The sequence below is a fragment of the Mobula birostris genome, chromosome 3 (genome assembly GCF_030028105.1).
Source record: "Mobula birostris isolate sMobBir1 chromosome 3, sMobBir1.hap1, whole genome shotgun sequence".
Taxonomy (NCBI): domain Eukaryota; kingdom Metazoa; phylum Chordata; class Chondrichthyes; order Myliobatiformes; family Myliobatidae; genus Mobula; species Mobula birostris.
Genome location: NC_092372.1, coordinates 231,753,226 through 231,774,899, shown reverse-complemented (window position 1 = coordinate 231,774,899; position 21,674 = coordinate 231,753,226). Strand labels below are relative to the sequence as shown.

General features: G+C 42.6%; 1 protein-coding gene across 3 annotated transcripts in view; it reads left to right on the top strand.

Annotated features, from left to right (window-relative positions):
- LOC140195650 (epiplakin-like) overlaps positions 1–21,674 on the top strand; it is a 67,037-nt gene that overhangs the window by 7,838 nt on the left and 37,525 nt on the right. The window contains exons 1-2 of one of the 3 annotated variants that reach the window (XM_072254345.1): positions 12,490–12,628; positions 14,776–14,898. The gene's annotated coding sequence lies outside the window, so the exon portion shown is untranslated. Of the gene's footprint in view, positions 1–12,489; positions 12,629–14,775; positions 14,899–21,674 lie in introns of those variants that run through there. The other 2 variants (XM_072254346.1, XM_072254343.1) reach the window with 2 other exon arrangements.

The window sequence follows — 21,674 nt, the reverse complement described above, 5'->3', positions numbered from 1 at the left end:
TTTTACACAGCTTTTCTGCAATAAAACAAGTCTTGGATAACATTTCAAATAACAATGATCAGAAGGCAGAGTGTCGACAACAGGCTCGTGGACTACTTTCAACCTGATAAAGTTGGAAACAGGAATAATGGTCATATTGTGGGATCAAGTATTACAGCGTTTTCAAATGACCAGTGCTTCTTTGCAATCTTCCGGCCAAGACTTGAACACAGCCTGTGCACAATATGAATCCTTGCATAGATATATTCAAGCTATGTGATCTACTTTTTCAGACATTGAGCAAAAAGCCAAGGATCTAAGTGTGAAGATTATCAACAGCAAACTCGAAGAAAACACAAGCAAAATCGTGCGTATGATGATTTCAGTGGTTCCAGCACTCTTGATCCACTTGTTGAATCTCAAACGCCTTCTCAGTTTAAAAGCCGAACATTTCTTGCCATTATTGACAGCTTGCTTTCTGCCCTGTCAAAAAGGCAGAAAGCTTATCTAAAGGTGAATGGTGTTTTTAGATTCCTTCATCAGTTACAGTCGTTTAGACCTGAAGAGATTGTAAAGAGGTCATCAAATCTTATTAAATCATATCCGGAAGATCTGGAAGAAAGTCTTAACGAAGAATTTGTGCAGTTTACTGAACTGTTGAAAACTGATCTTGCTTCTCATATTGGCGCCAAACAAGACCTTGTAGAGTTACAGTTGTACTGTTTGATAACTGACAATTCTTTGGAGTCATGTTTTCCAAATGTGGAAAATGCCTTGCGCATCTATTTGTCACTCATGGCTACCAATTGCAGTGGCGAACGCTCATTTTCAAAACTGAAAAGGATTAAAAATGAACTAAGGAGCACCATGGGTCAAAACAGATTGAACAATCTCACTCTAAAGAGCATTGAACATGAACTTCTGCGTGAAACAGACATTTCCAGCAACAAATTTGCTCATGCTAAATCTAGAAAATCTAACTTTTAAATTGTAGTTTTGTAACTTTTGACATTTGAAATTGATACCTACATGCAAGTAATACTATTACTGAAGTGTCAGACATTTGTCATATTACCTGGCTGTATAGCAAATGAAAAAATGGAATTACTTTACTATGCAAGTAAATAATTTATGTTTTAATACTTACGTGCATTTTTTAAATTTAGGGCCCCTTTATAACATATGCTACAGGCCCCGCACCAGCTTAATCCGGCCCTGATGGCAGAAGTTATAGTAGAGGCTTTGGTGATAATTTACCAAAATTTGCTGGACTCGGGGCATGTCCCGGCAGATTGGAAGACAGTTTAGAATGTCACGCCACTGTTCAAAAGAGGATGCAGGCAAAAGGCAGGTAACTACAGGCCCGTTAGTTTAACATCTGTAGTTAGGAAAATGCTTGAAGCTATCATTAAAGAAGAAACAGCGAGGCATCTGGAAAGAAATGAATCCATCAAGCAAATGCAACATGGATTCGGCAAAGGCAGACTTACCGAAGTTCTTTGAGGATATAACAAGTGCAGTGGATAGAGGGGAACAGATGAATGTTCTTTACTTGGATTTCCAGAAGGCGTTCGATAAGGTACCACATAAAAGATATCCATTAGATAAGGATGCATAGAGTTGAGGGTGATATATTAGCATGCATAGAGTATTGGTTAACTAATAGAAAGCAGAGAATTGGGGTATATGGATGTTACTCCGCTTGGCATTCAGTGGTGAGTGGTGTGCCTCGGGTTGGTGCTAGGCCCACAACTGTTCATGATATACATAAACGATCTGGAAGAGGGGACCGAGTGTAGTGTATCTAAATTTGCTGATGACACTAAATTGAGTGGAAAAATAAATTGTGCAAAAGATACAGAGAGTCTGCAGAGAGATATAGATAGGTTAAGTGAGTGGGCAAGGGTCTGGCAGATGGAGTACAATGTTGGTCATTCAATTGGGCAGGAAAAGTGGAAGAGCAAATTATTAATTAAATGATAAAAAAAAATTGCAGCATGTTGCTGTGCAGAGGGACTAAGAGTGCTTGTGCATGAATCACAAAAGGTTGGTTTGCAGGTGCAGCAGGCTATCAAAAGACAAATGGAATGTTGGCCTTCGTTGCTAGAGGGATTGAATTTAAGAGCAGGGAGGTTATGCTGCAACTGTACTGGGTACTGGTGAGGCCGCACCTGGAGTACTGCATGCAGTTCTGGTCTCCTTACTTGAGTAGGGATATACTGGCTTTGGAGGCGGTGCAGAGGAGGTTCACCAGGTTGATTCCAGAGATGAGAGGATTAGACTATGAGGAGAAATTGAGTCGCCTGGGACTGTACTCACTGGAATTCAGAAGAATGAAAGGAATTCTCTAACCAATGAAGCAGTGGAGGCTACCTCAGTAAATATGTTTAAGGCAAGGTTGGATAGATTTTTGCATAGTTGGGGAATTGAGGGTTATAGGAAAAAAGCAGGTAGGTGGAGATGAGTCCATGGCCAGATCAGCCATGATCTTATTGAATGGTGGAGTAGGTTCGATGGGCCAGATGGCCGACTCCTGCTCTTATTTATTATGTTCTTATGTTGCTTTATCCTCCCTTTGGAATAAGTCAGTCATAGTTATTCCGCAAATTAATTCTCTTGGGATCCAGCACAACCTGATTTTCCCAATCTACCTGGAAATTTAAAAATCCCATGACTATTGTAACATTGCCCTTTTTACATGACTCATTTTATAAGCTGTACCCTGCACTGTCCTATCAACATAGTGTGTATCATTAGATATTGAGCTCCCAATTCTGGTCCTTCAGTCACAATTCAGCAATCCCCTCAACTTCATACCTGTCATCCGTAACTGCGCTAGAGGATCATTTACCATATTCCGCATACTGTGTGCATTCAAATACAACACTTTTCCTCCTGCACGAGGAAATCTACAGATGCTGGAATTTCAAGCAACACACATCAAAGTTGCTGGTGAACGCAGCAGGCCAGGCAGCATCTCTAGGAAGAGGTACAGTCGACGTTTCAGGCTGAGACCCTTCATCAGGACTAACTGAAGGAAGAGCTAGTAAGAGATTTGAAAGTGGGAGGGGGAGGGGGAGATCCGAAATGATAGGAGAAGACAGGAGGGGGAGGGATGGAGCCAAGAGCTGGACAGGTGATTGGCAAAGGGATATGAGAGGATCATGGGATAGGAGGCCTAGGGAGAAAGAAGAGGGGGAGGAGGGAAAACCCAGAGGATGGGCAAGGGGTCGAGTGAGATGGACAGAGGGAGAAAAAGGAGAGAGAGAAAGAATGTGTGTATAAAAATAAGTAACAGATGGGGTACGCGGGGGAGGTGGGGCCTTAGCGGAAGTTTAAGAAGCCCATGTTCATGCCATCAGGTTGGAGGCTACCCAGACGGAATATAAGGTGTTGTTCCTCCAACCTGAGTGTGGCTTCATCTTTACAGTAGAGGAGGCCATGGATAGACACATCAGAATGGGAATGGGATGTGGAATTAAAATGTGTGGACACTGGGAGATCCTGCTTTCTCTGGCGGACAGAGGGTAGGTGTTCAGTGAAATGATCTCCCAGTCTGCGTCGGGTCTCGCCAATATATAGAAGGCCACATCGGGAGCACCGGATGCAGTATATTACCCCAGCCGACTCACAGGTGAAGTGTCGCCTCACCTAGAAGGTCCGTCTAGGGCCCTGAATGGTGGTAAGGGAGGAAGTGTAAGGGCATGTGTAGCACCTGTTCCGCTTACAAGGATAAGTGCCAGGAGGGAGATCAGTGGGAAGGGATGGGGGGGACGAATGGACAAGGGAGTCGCGTAGGGAGCGATCCCTGCGGAAAGCCGAGGGGGGGGGGAGGGAAAGATGTGCTTAGTGGTGGGATCCCGTTGGAGGTGGCGGAAGTTACGGAGAATAATATGTTGGACCCGGAGGCTGGTGGGGTGGTAGGTGAGGACCAGGGGAACCCTATTCCTAGTGGGGTGGCAGGAGGATGGAGTGAGAGCAGATGTACGTGAAATGGGGGAGATGCATTTGAGAGCAGAGTTGATTGTGGAGAAAGGGAAGCCCCTTTCTTTAAAAAAGGACATTTCCCTCGTCCTGGAATGAAAAGTCTCATCCTGAGAGCAGATGCGGTGGAGACGGAGGAATTGCGAGAAGGGGATGGCATTTTTGCAAGAGACAGGGTGAAAAGAGGAATAGTCTAGATAGCTGTGAGAGTCAGTAGACTTATAGTAGGCATTGGTAGATAAGCTGTCTCCAGAGATAGAGACAGTAAGATCTAGAAAGGGGAGGGAGGTGTCGGAAATGGATCAGGTAAACTTGAGGGCAGGGTGAATCCAGATAGCTGTGAGAGTCAGTAGGCTTATAGTAGACATCAGTAGATATGCTGTCTCCAGAAAGGAAGGGAAAAGAAAGGGGCTTCCCTTCCTCCACCATCAACTCTGCTCTCAAATGCATCTCCCCCATTTCACGCACATCTGCTCTCACCTCATCCTCCCGCCACCCCACTAGGAATAGGGTTCCCCTGGTCCCCACCTACCACCCCACCAGACTCTGGGTCCAACATATAATTCTCCGTAACTTCCACCACCTCCAACGGGATCCCACCACTAAGCACATCTTTCCCTCCCCGCCTCCCTCTGCTTTCCACACGGATCACTCCCCACTCGACTCCCTTGTCCATTCGTCCCCGCCATCCCTCGCCACTGATCTCCCTCCTGGCACTTAGCCTTGTAAGAGGAAAAAGTGCTACACAACTTAGCCTTGTAAGAGGAAAAAGTGCTACACATGCCCTTACACTTCCTCCCTCACCACCATTCAGGGCCCCAGACAGTCCTTCCAGGTGAGGCGATACTTCACCTGTGAGTCGGCTGGGGTGATATACCGTGTCCGGTGCTCCCGATGTGGCCTTCTATATATTGGTGAGACCCAACGCAGACTGGGAGATCGTTTCACTGAACACCTACCCTCTGTCCGCCAGAGAAAGCAGGATCTCCCAGTGGCCACACCTTTTAATTCCACATCCCATTCCCATTCTGATGTGTCTATCCACGGCCTCCTCTACTGTAAAGATGAAGCCACACTCAGGTTGGAGGAACAACACTTTACATTCCGTCTGGGTAGCCTCCAACCTGATGGCATGAACATTGACTTCTCAAACTTCCGCTAATGCCCCACATCCCCCTCGTACTCCATCCGTTATTTATTTATATATACACATTCCTTTTCTCTCTCCTTTTTCTCCCTCTGTCCCTCTGAATATACCCCTTGCCCATCCTCTGGGTTTTTCCCCCCTCCCCCTTTCCTTCTCCCTGGGCCTCCTGTCCCATGATCCTCTCATATCCCTTTGCCAATCACCTGTCCAGCTCTTGGCTCCATCCCTCCCCCTCCTGTCTTCTCCTATCATTTCGGATCTCCCCCTCCCCCTCCCACTTTCAAATCCCTTACTCACTCTTCCTTCAGTTAGTCCTGACGAAGGGTCTCGGCCTGAAACGTCGACTGTATCTCTTCCTAGAGATGCTGCCTGGCCTGCTGCATTCACCAGCAACTTTGATGTGTGTGGCTGTAAAGATTTGATTTTTTTACCAACAGGGCCACATCAACTCTTCTGCCTACCCACCAGCCCTTTCAATACAATGTGTATCCTTGGACGTTAAGCTCCCAGCTATAATCTTCTCCCAGCTCCAAACTGTAACTGTGCTACAAGTTCATCTACTTCATTCCATATACTGCATGCCTTCATATACAGAACCTTCAGTCCTGCATTCATCATCCTTTTCGATTTTTGTCCCCTTTTACATTGCAAGTTATCCGTGGACTGTAATTTTGCCCTATCTTTTTTTTAATATTTTAATTTTTTAAGAAGAAATATAAGGACTCAATTAATACAATTTATACATATTAATGTAATTGAATTAATTTTTTCAATAAGTCCAAGAGAGAAAATAGAACACCTATCCCAACACCATCTCCCCGCATTTAGAAAAAAGGAGGGAGAAAAAAACATAAGACAGAGGAAAGAAAGGAGAGAAGAAAAAAGAAGAGGAAAAAAAAGAAAAAGAAGAGTAGGCATCCAGCTCTCAGAGTCAGTTTAAAATCCAAATTAAAGAAACTAGCTTATAATAAGGGATGTATTAATTTAAAAAAAAATAAAGTAAATAGATTAAACAATTTGGGCATTTAAGTAATCCAAATATAGTTGCCAAATCTCAATGAACATAGTGTGTCCATTCCTAAGGGTATAAGTAATCTTCTCAAGGGGTATACAACTTAGCATTTCTTTATTCCAACGATCAATATCTACAAGGGAATCGGATTTCCATGCTACAGCTATACATTTCCTGGCCACTGACAACGCAATTTTAATAAATTTGGATTTATTCCTGGGGAGGTTAACTTTCAAAACTGATAAGTTCCTCAGGAGAAACAATACTGGGTCTGGAGGGAAATCCATTCCCAGAATCTTTCCCAGTACCTCCCCCAGATCCATCCAAAAAGATCTCAGTTCCGTGCACAGCCAGGTGGAATGCAAAAAGGTACCAACATCTGTGCCACACCTGAAACACTTGTCAGAAATTTCTAGTTTATTTTTATGCATTTTTTCAGGTGTGAGATACATTTTAATTTTTTACATCAGTTGTATCATTCTGTATCTGGAGTTGATAAGAGTGATAACACTATCCAAACATAGATGTGACCAACATTGATGATCAATTACAATGCCCAAATCTGAGCCCCATCTCTCCCTCAATCTGTATATACCAAGCTTTGGCCATTGGTCTTGGAATAAAGAATACATATTAGAAATAAGTTTAGTTGTATTCCCCTTTTGAATTAGAATCTCCATGTTTGATCACCTTGGTAGGGCCAGTGATGGACCCAAATAGTCCCTGAAAAAAGATTGTAATTGGAGATAGCAGAAGAATGTGTTATTAGACAAATTATATTTATTCTTAAGTCCCTCAAAAGACATAAATTGCTTCTGCTGATTATAAGAATCTTCAATGCGCCTGATACCGTGTTGATACCAGGTGACTAGAAATTTATTACCCAGAGTCATGGGTATTAATCTGTTCTGAGATAGAGGCATCTTTGAGGATATTCCTTTTTTTAGACCCATAAATTGTTTAATTTTTTTCCCAGATATAAATTACATGTCTCAGTAGAGGATTGTTTGTTTTCTTTTTAATTAATTTGCAGTCCCATTTATATATAAATTCTTCTGCCATCTCTTCTCCTACCATATGTAAGCCAATCGTAACCCAAGAAGGAATAGTTGTTTCATCAAAAAAAGCAATAAAACATGCTTGTGCAGCTAAATAATATTTTTTAAAATCTGGTAATTTTAACCCTCCCAATTTATAGTTCCAGGTCAATCTTTCCATGGAGATCCTAGATATTTTACCTGACCATAAAAGTAGACAAATATGTCCATTGAGAATCTTTTAAAAATTATTGGATAATGGGATAGGTAAAGGCTGAAAAAAATACTGAAGTCTTGGCATTATCTTCATTTTTATAGTTTACCCTGCCCAGCAGTGTGATGGGAAGCTTTATCCACCTACATAGGTCCTCCTCAACATTTTGCAACAAGGGGAGATAATTAAGAATATAAAGGTCATCCAAATTACAATTAAACTTAATCCTCAGATATCTCATGTTGAATTTAACCCATCTAAACTGAGTGCATATTGATATGGGCATAGTCTCCTCTATCTAAAGGTAAAATTTCACTTTTATTCCAATTTATTTTATATCCCGAGACTATACCATAATTGTCCAGCAAGGCCCTCAGTCTTACCAAAGAGCCGGCCGGGTCTGCCAAATATACTAAAATGTCATCAGCAAATAAATTAATTTTATATTCTTCCTGGGCCACTTTAAACCCCTTTATGTCTGGATCCCATCTAACAGCCTCAGCCAATGGCTCTATTGCCAGAACAAATAGAGCTGGAGATAGTGGGCAACCTTGTCTACTAGATCTATGTAGAGAGAAAACTGATGAAATCCGCCCGTTTGTAATTATTTTGGCCTTAGACTGATGGTAAAGTGCTCTTATCCAATTTAGGAATATTTGGCCTAGACCAAATTTTTCCATTGTTTTAAATAAAAAATCCCATTCAAGTCTATCAAAGGCCTTTTCAGCATCTGAAGCCACTGCTACAGTCGGGTCCACCTTCATCCTAGCTAAATGTAATATAGTCAATAGTCTGCCAATATTATCAGATAATTGTCTATTTTTAATAAATCTGTTTGATCGGATTTAATCAATTTTGGCAGATATTGAGCTAATCTATTAGCCAATGCCTTTGCTATAATTTTATAGTCCGCATTTAAAAGTGAGATAGGCCTATAAGATACTGGTTTTAGCGGATCCTTATCCTTCTTATAGTCATAGTCATAGTCATACTTTATTGATCCCGGGGGAAATTGGTTTTTGTTACAATTGCACCATAAATAATAAATAGTAATAGAACCATAAATAGTTAAATAGTAATATGTAAGTTATGCCAGTAAATTATAAAATAAGTCCAGGACCAGCCTCTTGGCTCAGGGTGTCTGACCCTCCAAGGGAGGAGTTGTAAAGTTTGATGGCCACAGGCAGGAATGACTTCCTATGACTCTCTGTGTTGTATCTCGGTGGAATGAGTCTCCGGCTGAATGTACTCCTGTGCCCAACCAGTACATTATGTAGTGGATGGGAGACATTGTCCAAGATGGCATTCTTAAGAATTAACGTAATAATTGCTGTTGAAAAGGATTCCGGTAGAGTATGGGTCTCCTCAGCCTGAGTCACAATCCTCATAAAAAGGGGCATTAATTGATCCTTAAATTCTCTATAAAATTCAGGGGGGAAAACCATGATCTGCCGGCAATTTATTAGCCTGTAGTAAGCCTAGGGCTCTTTCAGTTTCATCCCTAGAAAAAGGGGGCAGTCAATTCTTCATGATCTTGTTGACTCAATTTGGGAACTTGTAAATTAGACAAAAAATCATCAATTTTCAGTGAGTCACCCACTGATTATGATTTATATAGTTCTGAATAGAACTGCTTAAAAGTATCATTTATTTCTTTTGGCTTATATGAAATCTTACCTTCCCCTGTTTGAATCGCATTTATTGTTCTGGAGGTTTCTTCCACCCTCAATTGCCAAGGTAGTACTTTATGGGATCTCTCTCCTAATTCATAATATTGTTGTTTTGATTTTAGTATCATTTTTTCTATTCTATAGCTTTGTTTTGTGTTATACCCTGATTTTTTATTTATTACTTTTTTATGATTTTCCTCTGTTGTTAAATTCTGACACTTTTTCTAATTGTGTTATTTCTTTCTCCGATTTATTTAATTCTGTTACATATTTATTTTTTATACCCTGAACATATCCAATTATCTGTCCTTTTAAGTATGCTTTTAATGTGTCCCATAATAAGAAATTATTGGCAGTAGAGGGTGAGTTTGTCTCACAGAACAATTCTATTTGAATTCTAATAAAACTGCAAAACTCTGGTCTTTTCAACAGCAAAGGATTAAAACGTCATCTATATTTTTGTTTATCAGGTATTTCAATTGATAAAATGAAAGGTGAGTGGTCGGATAGTAGTCTGGTGGCATATTCTGTTTGAATGATCCTACTTTCTAATTTTACTGACATTAGAAATAAGTCAATTCTAGACTAGGAATCATATTGCTTTGAATAGAAAGAGTAGTCTCTTTCCCTTGGGTGCTGCCATCTCCAAGCATCTATTCAAGTCCTTCATGAAGGCCAGGGTGGTTTTTGCTGCCCTGACCTTCCCGACTTTTTTAACTGATCTATCTGGAATTGGATCCAGACAAAAATTGAAATCTCCTCCAATTAAGATATTTTCACATCCTTGAACAACTTTCAAAAAAAATATTTTGGATAAATTTCTCGTCATCATAATTGGGGGCATATAAATTCAAGAGTGTCCAGGATTCTGAATATATTTGACAATTGGCCATAACAAATCTCCCAGCCGGATCTATGATTGTACCCTCCACCTTCACTGGCAAATTCTTCCCTATCAATACCGCCACTCCTCTGGCTTTAGAATTAAAGGAGGATGCTATTACTTGACCAACCCATCCTCTCTTTAATTTGTTATGTTCTGTCACTGTAAGATGAGTTTCTTGAAGAAAGGTAATATCAATATGATTTTTTTTAAGATATGCCAGGACCTTTTTCCTTTTTATCGGTCCATTTATCCCATTAACATTAAAACTTAAAAATTTAATTGCTCTATTCATAGTTATCAGATTTTATTGGTTGATAAATCCTGCCCACAAAAAAAGTATAAATTAATCCTACTTCTTTGAGTGACTCTGAGATATTTGATGCCATTCTCAATAGAGTATAGAAAATAGAGAGGAAACCAAAGAGGAAAGAAAATAAAAGAAAAAAAATTAAAAAAATAAAAAGAAAGGGAGAAAAACCCTCCCAACTGACGCTCCAAGTCCACGGCGCTTTAATCCCTTTTACTGTGGGGTCTGATAAACATCGCGCTAAAGATGAACATTCTTTAACTTGTAACATAATTAATCTTTTTTTAAAAAAAGATCAAAAATTATCCACTCCCCCAATAACTCCTTAATTAAACATCTGTAAAAATAAATTATATTCCACACCCGTTATTACTAAATATCTAACATAATCTATAATATTGAAAGTATCATTAATATAGAACATAGAATAGTACAGCACAGTACAGGCCCTTCGGCCCACAATGTTGTGCTGACCCTCAAACCCTGCCTCCCATATAAGCCCCCACCTTAGATTCCTCCATATACCTGTCTAGTAGTCTCTTAAATTTCACTAGTGTATCTGCCTCCACCACTGACTCAGGCAGTGCATTCCAAGCACCAACCACTCTCTGAGTAAAAAACCTTCCTCTAATATCCCCCTTGAACTTCCCACCCCTTACCTTAAAGCCATGTCCTCTTGTATTGAGCAGTGGTGCCCTGGGGAAGAGGCGCTGGCTATCCACTCTATCTATTCCTCTTATTATCTTGTACACCTCTTTCAAGTCTCCTCTCATCCTCCTTCTCTCCAAAGAGTAAAGCCCTCGCTCCCTTAATCTCTGATCACAATGCATACTTTCTAAACCAGGCAGCATCCTGGTAAATCTCCTCTGTACCCTTTCCAATGCTTCCACATCCTTCCTATAGTGAGGTGACCAGAACTGGACACAGTACTCCAAGTGTGGCCTAACCAGAGTTTTATAGAGCTGCATCATTACATCGCGACTCTTAAACTCTATCCCTCGACTTATGAAAGCTAACACCCCATAAGCTTTCTTAACTACCCTATCCACCTGTGAGGCAGCTTTCAGGGATCTGTGGACATGTACTCCGAGATCCCTCTGCTCCTCCACACTACCAAGTATCCTGCTATTTACTTTGTAAATATAGCAATATATCTGAATAAAGAAGAGAATTCAAAAAAAACTTCCTAAATATAACCCTAAATATCGTAACTTAATACATATCCGGCATACCAAAAATTAAACATATCAAGAGATGACATCTATATAATCAAAGCTATTCATACTAGTTATAACAAAATTAGATGAACTATATCGTTCCTAAGTAGTATAATTCAAAAAGACCATCCATAATCAATATTTTAAATCGTAATAGTCTTCCTCCATAATCATATAGATTCAAAGTTCAAGATTATAATGTTGTTAAAATTAAACTATATTAATGAAGACAATCAAATAATTTTCTTCATATATTTTGTCCAAAATACCTCTTTCTAGGCCTTTTGTTCCAGAAGAATATTCCGAATCACGATGTCTCAGTTATTTTTTGAATAAAGTTTATCGCCTCCTGGGGGTTAGTAAAAAATTTCCTCCCTCCATCCAACAGAGTAATTCTCAGCTTTGTTGGATATAATAAAGAATATTGAAGACTTTTATTCTTTAATAACCTCCTTGTTAAGTCAAAGTCTTTCCTTTCTCTTAACAAGGCCACACTAATATCTGGAAAAGAATATCTTTCCCCCTTCAAACTCTAGTAGGCCATTTCTCTCTCTGGCCTCTGTTGCTGCAGCTCGTAATACTTCTTGTTTATCTTGATACTTCAAAAAGTGTGTAAGTGTAGAGCGCGGCCTCTGCCCTGGAGATGGTTGGGGGATTAAAGTCCTGTGGGCTCCTTCTATAATTAATGCTTTTTCCCCAGAACTTTGGGGATCTATTCTTGAAAGAAAGATATTATTTCTTATTACTTCAAGGGAGTCCAGTTTATCCATTATTTTTAATTTCTCAGTCCTCCAGGAATCTTTTTTTCTTTTTCCAGGCTTCGTAATCTATTCACAACATCCTTCGTATTATTTTCTAAATCCTGGGTTCGCAAATTTCAAGATTCCAAAGTCTGCTTCATTCCTTAGATTCCTGCATGATAAGGTCCAAAATGACGCTCGAATTTGTCCATCCTACCGGTTAAAGTCCGGACCGCATCGGCCAACTGGTGAATCGCGGCCGCGAGGTCACTGCCCGAGCCGACACCGCGCTCCGCCACCGCCGTCCCCGTCCCCGGACCCGGACCCTCCGCAGGCTCAGGGGAAACATCCGCCGAGCAGATCTCATCTCCATTTCTCCCGCGTCCCTCAACTCCACACGATCCCGGGAGCGCAAGGCCGGCAGAGACAGCGCCAGTAGGATTTCTCCTTTTAACCATTGCTTTTATTAAGGTTACACGAGAGCCTTATAAACAGGTTGTAAGAAAAGTTTGTGTAGGAGTTACTCAGGGAAGCACCCGAGCAATGGCACGACATCACGTGGCCTCCCCAATTTTGCCCTGTCTTCAGCCTCTCCTTGCCGGCAGTCTCATTGCCCGCTGCCTCTGTTTGCCAACCAACTACCCCATCCTCACCCCTGTCGCTCCGGTTCCCGTCACCCTGCTAAATCAGATTAAACTCTCCAGAACAGCTCCAGCAAATGTGCCCATAAGGATGTTGGTTCTCTTTGGGTTCAGGTGTAACCCACCCCTTTTGTACAAGTGGTACTTCCCCAGAACGGATCACAATGACCCAGAAATTGAAGCTCTGCCCCCTGCACCAGTTCCTCAGCCACACATTGTCCTATTCTTACCCTCACTGATTTGTGGCACAATCTAGGATGTCCTGCTGTTCAGCTTTCAACCTAGCAGCCTATAATCCCTCTTCAGGTCCACTGGGCTGTGTTGGGACTGCTTCTTGGCATGTTAAATGCCAGTGATTGGGGGGATGATAGAATTAATGGCCTTGTGGCCAGGTTTGCAGACAATACCAAGACAGCTGGAGTGGCAGGTAGTTTTGAGGAAGCAGGGAGCCTGCGGAAGGACTCAGACACGTTAGGAAAATGGGCAAAGAAGTGGCAGATGCAATGTAGTGTAGGGAAGTGTGTGGCCATGCACTTTGGTAGAAGGAATAAAGGAGTAGGCTATTTTCTAAATGAGAAAATTCAAAACACAGAGGTGTAAAGGGATTTGGGAGTGCGGGATTCCCTAAAGGTTAACTTGTAGCTTGAGCCGGTACTAAGGAAGGCAAATGTAGTGTTAGCATTCATGTCAAGAGGACTAGAACATAAAAGCAAAATTGTAAACTGAGGCTTTTGTAAGGCAATTGGCAGACTGTACTTGGTGTATTGCGAGCAGTTTTGTGCCCCATATCTTAAAAAAAGACGTGCTGGTGTTAGAGTGGGTCCAGATATAAGCAAAATCGATTCTGCTAATCAAAGTATTAACATATGAGGAGCGTTTGATGGCTCAGGGCCTGTACTCGTTGAAGTTTAGAAGGAGAGGGTGGGGGGGTGGGACAAAAGACATCCCACCCTGCAAAAACTGATTTCAGGGAGGTAGCACCATCAATTTGCGGGAGACTTCAGGGAGAGGTGGGATGTCTGCAATAGAGTAGCTCCTTAGCAGCTGGCCAGCTAGTTTAAATAATGTTAGCTATGCTAATGAATGAATGACACCTGTTAAACTCACCTCAACATGTCTTTTACAGTCTTAACCCACCATGGGCAATAGAAAAGTCAATGTTGCAAACAGTGCAGCAAGCAACACTGTCATTATTTTTGGCCCCTATTAGGCAGGGGTATACTTTAGTGTTGTCTGGGCTGACGTACTTTTATATTTTTTTGGAACACTCTGCCATGGCGCGCTCTCTCTCTCTTGCTTTCTCTCGCTCGCTTGCACTCAAAAAAATTGATTTCCGTGATATTGTATATAATTTGCAGGCATCAGGGAGCCACTATTCATATGTGGGAGACTCCCGGAACTTCCGGGAGAGGTGGGATGTCTGGGACAGGGGAGTCACATCAAAATCTATCTAATATTGAAAAGTTGAGAAAGAGCGGAGGTGGAGAAGACATGAGGAGTCTAGGATTGGGAGCATACCTCATAATATAGGGAAGTCCATTGAGAATGGAGATGAGGAGAAATTTCATTACCTGGAGGACGGTGTATCTCTAGAATTCATTCCCACAGACAGCCAAGGAGGCCAAGTCTTGGGTATATTTGAAATAGAGGTTGATTGGTTCTTGATTAGACAGGATATCAAAGGATATGGAGAGCAGCCAGGAGAATTCCAGTGGCCCAGTGACAAGACCAGGCCACTGTGACAAGGTTTCCCGCAGGTCAGTGAGACTTGTTTAAAAGTGCAGAAGGGACAAGTGAGGTGGCCATTGCTGGTGGTAGGCCAGTGATGAGAGTAGCAGTGCTAGGTTTTGGCTCAAAGAAGGCTTCAGCTGAAAAGATGCCTTGGCTCTGGGAAAGCTTCTGTTAAGATTCCTTTTTTTCTCTCCACTGTACCTACCTTAGCAAGTGGCTGTTGTGTGTTCTTCCTGCTGGATGTCGGAGTTCTGGAGACCAGGCATCTCTCAGGTTTTGGCTCAAGGGAGGCTTCAGCTCTGAAAAAGCATCGACACTGAGTAAGTTGTCGGGGTAAGTTTCTGTTAAGCTTCATTTTTTTCTTACTGTGTCAGAGGTTCCTAGCGTAATATAAAAACATAGAAACATGGAAAACCTACAGCACAATATAGTCCCTGTGGCCCACAAAGCTGTGCCGAACATGTCCTTACTTTAGAAATTACCTAGGGTTACCCATAGCCCTCTATTTTTCTAAGCTCCATGTACCTGTCCAGGAGTCTCTTAAAAGACCGAATCGTATCCACTTTCCACCACCGTCGCCGGCAGCCCATTCCACACACTCACCACTCTCTGCATAAAAAGGTACACCTAATATCTCCTCTGTACCTACTTCCAAGCACATTAAAACTTTGCCCTCTCATGCTAGCCATTTCATCCCCGGGAAAAAAACCTCTCACTATCCACATGATCAATACCTCTCATCATCTTATACACCTCTATCAGGTCACCTCTCATCCTCCATCCAAGGAAAAAAGGCCAAGTTCACTCAACCTATTCTCATAAGGCATGCTCCCCAATCCAGACAACATCCTTGTAAATCTCCTCTGCACCCTTTCTATGGTTTCCACATCCTTCCTGTAGTGAGGCGACCTGAACTGAGCACAGTACTCCAAGTGGGGTCTGACCAGAGTCCTATATAGCTGCGACATTACCTCTCGGTGTTACAAGGAGTGAAGGAAGTGGACCCAAGTGTGGAACGCAGACACCCAGGTAGCACATGAAGTGGCAAATGGCCGGCAATCACTTAGCTGAACACGAAGAGACAGAATTCCCGAAGCAACCCCAGGCACCGAAGCCACTTACAATGCACCATTCTCGGTGGCCCCGGATCATGCATTACCGCACGGGCTGCGGTGTGACGGTCCAGCACTAAGTTTTTATGCTGCCGATTCAGATGAGGATCAGGTGCCCTAATCAAGGAGCCTGGTAGAACACAGGGAAAAGGAAATTAACTGGAATGAGGAGTCAACGGACCGGACCATGACACTCGGCTCCTAAATGCAATTCCACTATTGATGAAGGCCAACACACCGTACGCCTTCTTAACCACAGAGTCAACCCGCGCAACTCCTTTGAGTGTCCTATTGACTTGGACCCCAAGACCCCTCTGATTTTCCACACTGCCACGAGTATTACCATTAATACTATATTCTGCCATCATATTTGACCTACCAAAATGAACCACCTCACACTTATCTGGGTTGAACTCCAACTGCCACTTCTCAGTCCAGTTTTGCATCCTATCAATGTTCCGCTGTAACCTCTGAAACCCTCCACACTATCCACAACACCCCCAACCTTTGTGTCATCAGCAGATTTACTAACCCATCCCTCCACTTCCTCATCAAGGTCATTTATAAAAATCACAAAGAGTAGGGATCCCAGAACAGATCCCTAGGGCACCCCACTGGTCACCAACCTCCATACCAAATATGACCCGTCTACAATCACTTTTTGCCTTCTGTGGGCAAGCCATTTCTGGATCCACAAAGCAATGTACCCTTGGATCCCATGCCTCCTTACTTTCTCGATAAGGCTTGCTTGGGGTACCTTGTCAAATGCCTTGCTGAAATCCATATACACTACATCTACTGCTCTACCTTCATCAATGTGTTTAGTCACATCCTCAAAAAATTCAATCAGTCTCGTCAGGCACAACCTGCCTTTGACAAAGCCGTGCTAATTATTCCTAATCATATTATGCCTCTCCCAATGTTCATAAATCCTGCCTCTCAGGATCTACTTCATCAACTTACCAACCACTGAAGTAGGATTCACTGGTCTATAATTTCCTGGGCTATCTCTACTCCCTTTCTTGAATAAGGGAACAACATCCTTAAATAGCTGAAATGGTTGTTGTGTATTGTTCATGCCGGATGTTGGAGTCCTGGGAGACCCAGAGTCTCTCAGTGAACGACATCTGTGTGAAGTGCATCCGGCTACAGCTCTTTGAAGACCGTGTTAGGGATCTGGAGCAGCAGCTGGATGACCTTCAGCTTATATGGGAGAGTGAGGATATAATCCATCAGAGTTACAGAGAAGTAGTCACCCCAAAATTACAGGAGGCGAGTAGCTGGGTGACTGTCAGGAGAAATGGAATTGTGAATAGGCAGTTAGCACAGAGCAGCCCTGTAGCCATTCCACTCAATGATAAGTAAACCACTTTGGATACTGTTGTGGGGGATGATCTCCCAGGGGAACGCCACAGAGACCAGTTTACTGACACTGAGCATGGGTCGGTGGTACAGAAGGGAAAGAGGGAGAAAAGCAGAGTGGTAGTGATAGGGGACTCGATAGTGAGGGGAACAGACAGGAGATTCTGTGGATGTGAACTGGATACCCAAGTGGTACGTTGCCTCCCTGGTGCCAGGGTCAGGGACGTCTCAGATTGCATCCACAACATTTTGAAGAGGGAGGGCAAGCAGCCAGATGCCTTAGTACATATTGGTACCAATGACATAGGAAGGAAATGCAATGAGATCCAGAAAAGAGAATTTAGAGAGCTAGGTAGAAAGCTGAGAAGCAGGACCTCTCAGGTAGTAATTTCCGGATTCCTGCCTGTGCCATACACCAGTGAGGGTAAAAACAGGATGATTTGGCAGATTAATACATGGCTTCAGATTCTTGGATCATTGGGATTTCTTCTGGGCAAGCTATGACCGGTTCAAAAGTGACAGGTTGCACCTGAAGCCGAGGGGGACCAATATTCTCACAGGCAGGTTTGTTAGAGCTGCTGAGAAGGGTTTAAACTAATTCAACAGGGGAATGGGAACCAGAGCGATGGGACTCTGCATAGGACGGGTGGTAAAAAAGCAAAGATAGTGTCCTGTCCGACTGTTCAGAAGGGCAGCTAGATGATAGGACAAAATTGCAGCCAGCCGGGTGAATATCAGTGCATTAGGGATGCAGAATCAAAAAGGGTAGGAAATACAGTACTCAAAAAAGTGTTATATCTCAAAACACAGAGTCTAAGAAATAAGGTGGATGATCTTGTTACACTTTTACAGACTGTCGGGCATGATGTTGTGGCCATCACTGAATCGTGGCTGAAGGATAATTGTGGTTCGGAACTGAATGTCCAAGGTTACACGTTGTGTCAGAGAGATAGGAAGGTTGGCAGAGGGGGTGCTATGGCTCTGCTGATAAAGAATGGCATCAAATCAGTAGAAAGTTGTGACATGGGTTCAGAAGATGTTGAATCCTTGTAGGTTGAGCTAAGAACCTGTAATGGTAAAAGGACCCTGATGGCATTTATCTGTAGGCCTCCCAACAGTAGCTGGGATGTTGTCCATAGATCACAGCGGAAAGTAGAAAAGGCATGTCAAAAGGTAGACACGGGAGATTTCAAAATGCAGGTTGGTTAGGAAAATTAGGTTGGAAATGGATCTCAGGAGAGAGAGTTTGTTGAATGCTTAGATGGCTTTTTAGAGCTGTTTGCCACTGAGTCTACCGGGGGTCAGCTATACCAGATGTAATAAACCAGAGGTGATTAGAGAGCTTAAGGTAAAAAAAAATCCTTAGGAAGCAGTGATCACAATATAATTGAGCTTAGCTTGAAATTTGACAGGGAGAAAATATTTCAGTGGAGTAAAGGAAATTACAGTGGTATGAGAGAGCAGCTGGCCAAAGTAAATTGGAAGGAGATGCTGGCAGGGATGACAGCAGAGCGGCAATGGTGTGTATTCCAAAAACAAAGAATAACAAACTAGTACAACTGTGGCTGACAAGGGAAGTCAAGACAAAAGAGGGCATACAGCAAAGTAAAAAAATTAGTGGTAAGACAGAGGATTGTGAAGCTTTTAAAAACTTACAGGGAGCAAATAAAAGAAGCATTAGGATGGAAAAGATGAAATATGAAAGCAAGCTAGCAAATAATATCAAAGAGGATAGTAAGAGCTTTTTCAAGTACGTAAAAAATATAGAGAGGTAAGAATGGATACAGGACTACTAGAAAATGAGGCCAGAGAGACAGTAATGGGGACAAGGAGATGGCAGATGAACTAAATGAGTACTTTGCACCAGTCTTCACAGTGGAAGACATTAGCAATGTGCCAGATGTTGAAGGGTGTGAGGGAAGAGTAGTGAGTGCGATTACTATTACAAGGGAGAACGTGCTCAAAAAGCTGAAAGACCTAAGACTACAAAAGTCAACCAGACCAGATGAACTGCACTCCAACGTTCTGAAAGAGGTAGCGGTAGGGATTATGGAGACATTAGTAATGTTCCTTCAAAAATCATTGGACACTGGCATGGTGCCAGAGGACAAGAAAATTGCAAATGTCAGTCCATTCTTTAAGAAAGGAGGGAGGCAGCAGAAAGGAAAGTATAGACCTGTTAGCCTGACCTCACTGGTTGGGAAAAAAATTAGGTGCAAAGGGACTTGGGAGTCCTTGTGCAGAACACCCTAAATGTAACTTGCAGTTTGAGTCGGTGATGAGGAACGCAAATGCAATTCATTTCAAGAGGTCTAGAATACAAGAGCAGGGGTGTGTTGCTGAAGCTTTATAAGGCATTGGTGAGGCCTCACCTTGAGTATTGTGAACAGGTGTGGGTTCTTTATCAAAGGAAAGATGCGCTTGCATTGGGAGTGATCAGAGGAGATTCACAAGGATGATTCGGGAATGAAAGGGTTATCATACAAGGAACATTTGAAAGCTCTGGGTCTGTACTTGTTGGAATTCAGAAGGCTGAGGGGATTCAGAGGCTTTTTCCCAGGGCTGAAATGGCTAGCACAAGAGAGCATATTTTTAAGGTGCTTAGAGGTAGGTACAGAGGAGATGTCAGGGGTAAGTTTTTTATGCAGAGAGTGGTGGGTGATGGAATGGGCTGCCGGCAGTGGCGGTGGAGGCGGAAACGATAGGGTCTTTTAAGAGACTCCTGGATGGATACATGGAGCTTAGAAAAACAGAGGGATATGTGTAAGCCTAGGTAGTTCTACGGTAAGGACATGTTCGGCACAGCTTTGTGGGCCGAAGGGCCTGTATTGTGCTGTAGGTTTTCTATGTTTCTGTCTCTCATTGAAACTGTTCGAATGTTGCAAGACCTAGACAGACTAGTTGTGTAAAGGATGTTTCTAATGGTGGGGGAGTCTAGAACAAAAGGACACAGCCTCAGGACAGAGGGGTATCCATTTAAAACAGAGATGTGGAAAAACTTCTTTAGCCAGTCGGTGGTGGTGATTCTATGGAATGTATTCCCAGAGGCAGCTGTGAAGGCAAGGTCATTGGGTGCCTTTAAGGCAAAGCTTGATAGGTTCTTGATTGGACACAGCATCAAAGGTTACACGGAGAAGGCTGGGAAGTGGGGCTGTAGAGGGGGAGAAAAGTAACGGCTATGATTGAATGGCAGAGCAAACTCGATGGGCCAAATGGCCTAATTCGTCCTCTATATCTTACAGTTTTATGCAGAATGTGGTTGAAAGGGTTAATAAATCAAACATCATGGATTGGTGGTGCAGAGTCGATGGGCCAAATGGCATTATTCTTGTCCTATTCTTGTTGTCACATGGTCTTGGTCCCACACTCTCCTGTCTGTACTTACTCTCCTCACGGCTAGGATGGGCTCCAATACAAGCAGAAGTTTCATTTTCCTCAGACTAGTCTACACTCCAACAGCATAAAATCATTTCCTCTTTTTATCTCCCCTTTTACATAACATAAGAACATAACAAACAGGAGCAGGAGTAGGCCATCCGGCCCATCGAGTCTGCCCCGCCATTCAGTAAGATCATGTCTGATCTGTCCGTAAACCCTGTTCCATCTACCTACCTTTTCCCCATAACCCTTAATTCCCCTACTGTGTAAAAACCTATCTAACTGTTTCTTAGATATATTTAGTGAAGAAGCCTCAACTACTTCCCTGGGCAGAGAATTCCACAGGTTCACCACTCTCTGGGAAAAACAGAAATGTTGGCCTTCATTGCTAGAGGGATTGAATTCAAGAGCAGGGAGGTCACGCTGCAACTATACAGGGTACTGGTGAGGCCGCACCTGGAGTACTGTGTGCAGTTCTGGTCTCCATACTTGAGGAAGGATATACTGGCTTTGGAGGTTGATTCAGGTTGATTCCAGGGATGAAGGAGTTAACCTATGAGGAGAGATTGAGTCGCCTGGGACTATACTCTCTGGAGTTCAGAAGAATGAGAGGGGAGCTCAGAGAAACATACAAAATTTTGAAAGGGATAGATAAGATAGAAGTAGCAAAGTTGTTTCCATTGGTAGGTGAGACTAGAACTAGGGGACATTGCCTCAAGGTTCAGGGGAGAAGATTTAGGACGGAGATGAGGAGAAACTGTTTTTCCCAGAGAGTGGTGAATCTGTGGAATTCTCTGCCCAATGAAACGGTTGAGGCTTCTTCACTAAATATATTTAAGATACAGTTAGATAGGTTTTTACATAGTAAGGGAATTAAGGGTTATGGGGAAAAAGCAGGTAGATGGAGCTGAGTTTACGGACAGATCAGCCATGATCTTATTGAATGGCGGGGCAGGCTCGATGGGCCGGATGGCCGACGCCTGCTCCTATTTCTTAGGTTCTTATGTTCTTATGTCACCTCTTTGTAAAGATACAAAAATGAATCAGATCATAATGTAAAGTTTGAAACAGGAGACACCATTGTCCTTCCACCTCACGACAGCGTTTGATGTGACACTGTCGATGTTGCTTTACTCCAACTTGTCGTGTGTGAGATGTCATGCCAAGAGGAGAGATAACGTCATTCTCTTCTTCAAGACAGTCAAAATAAACATGGAAACTACAAGCTGGTGGGTCTTACATCAGTGCTCAGGAATT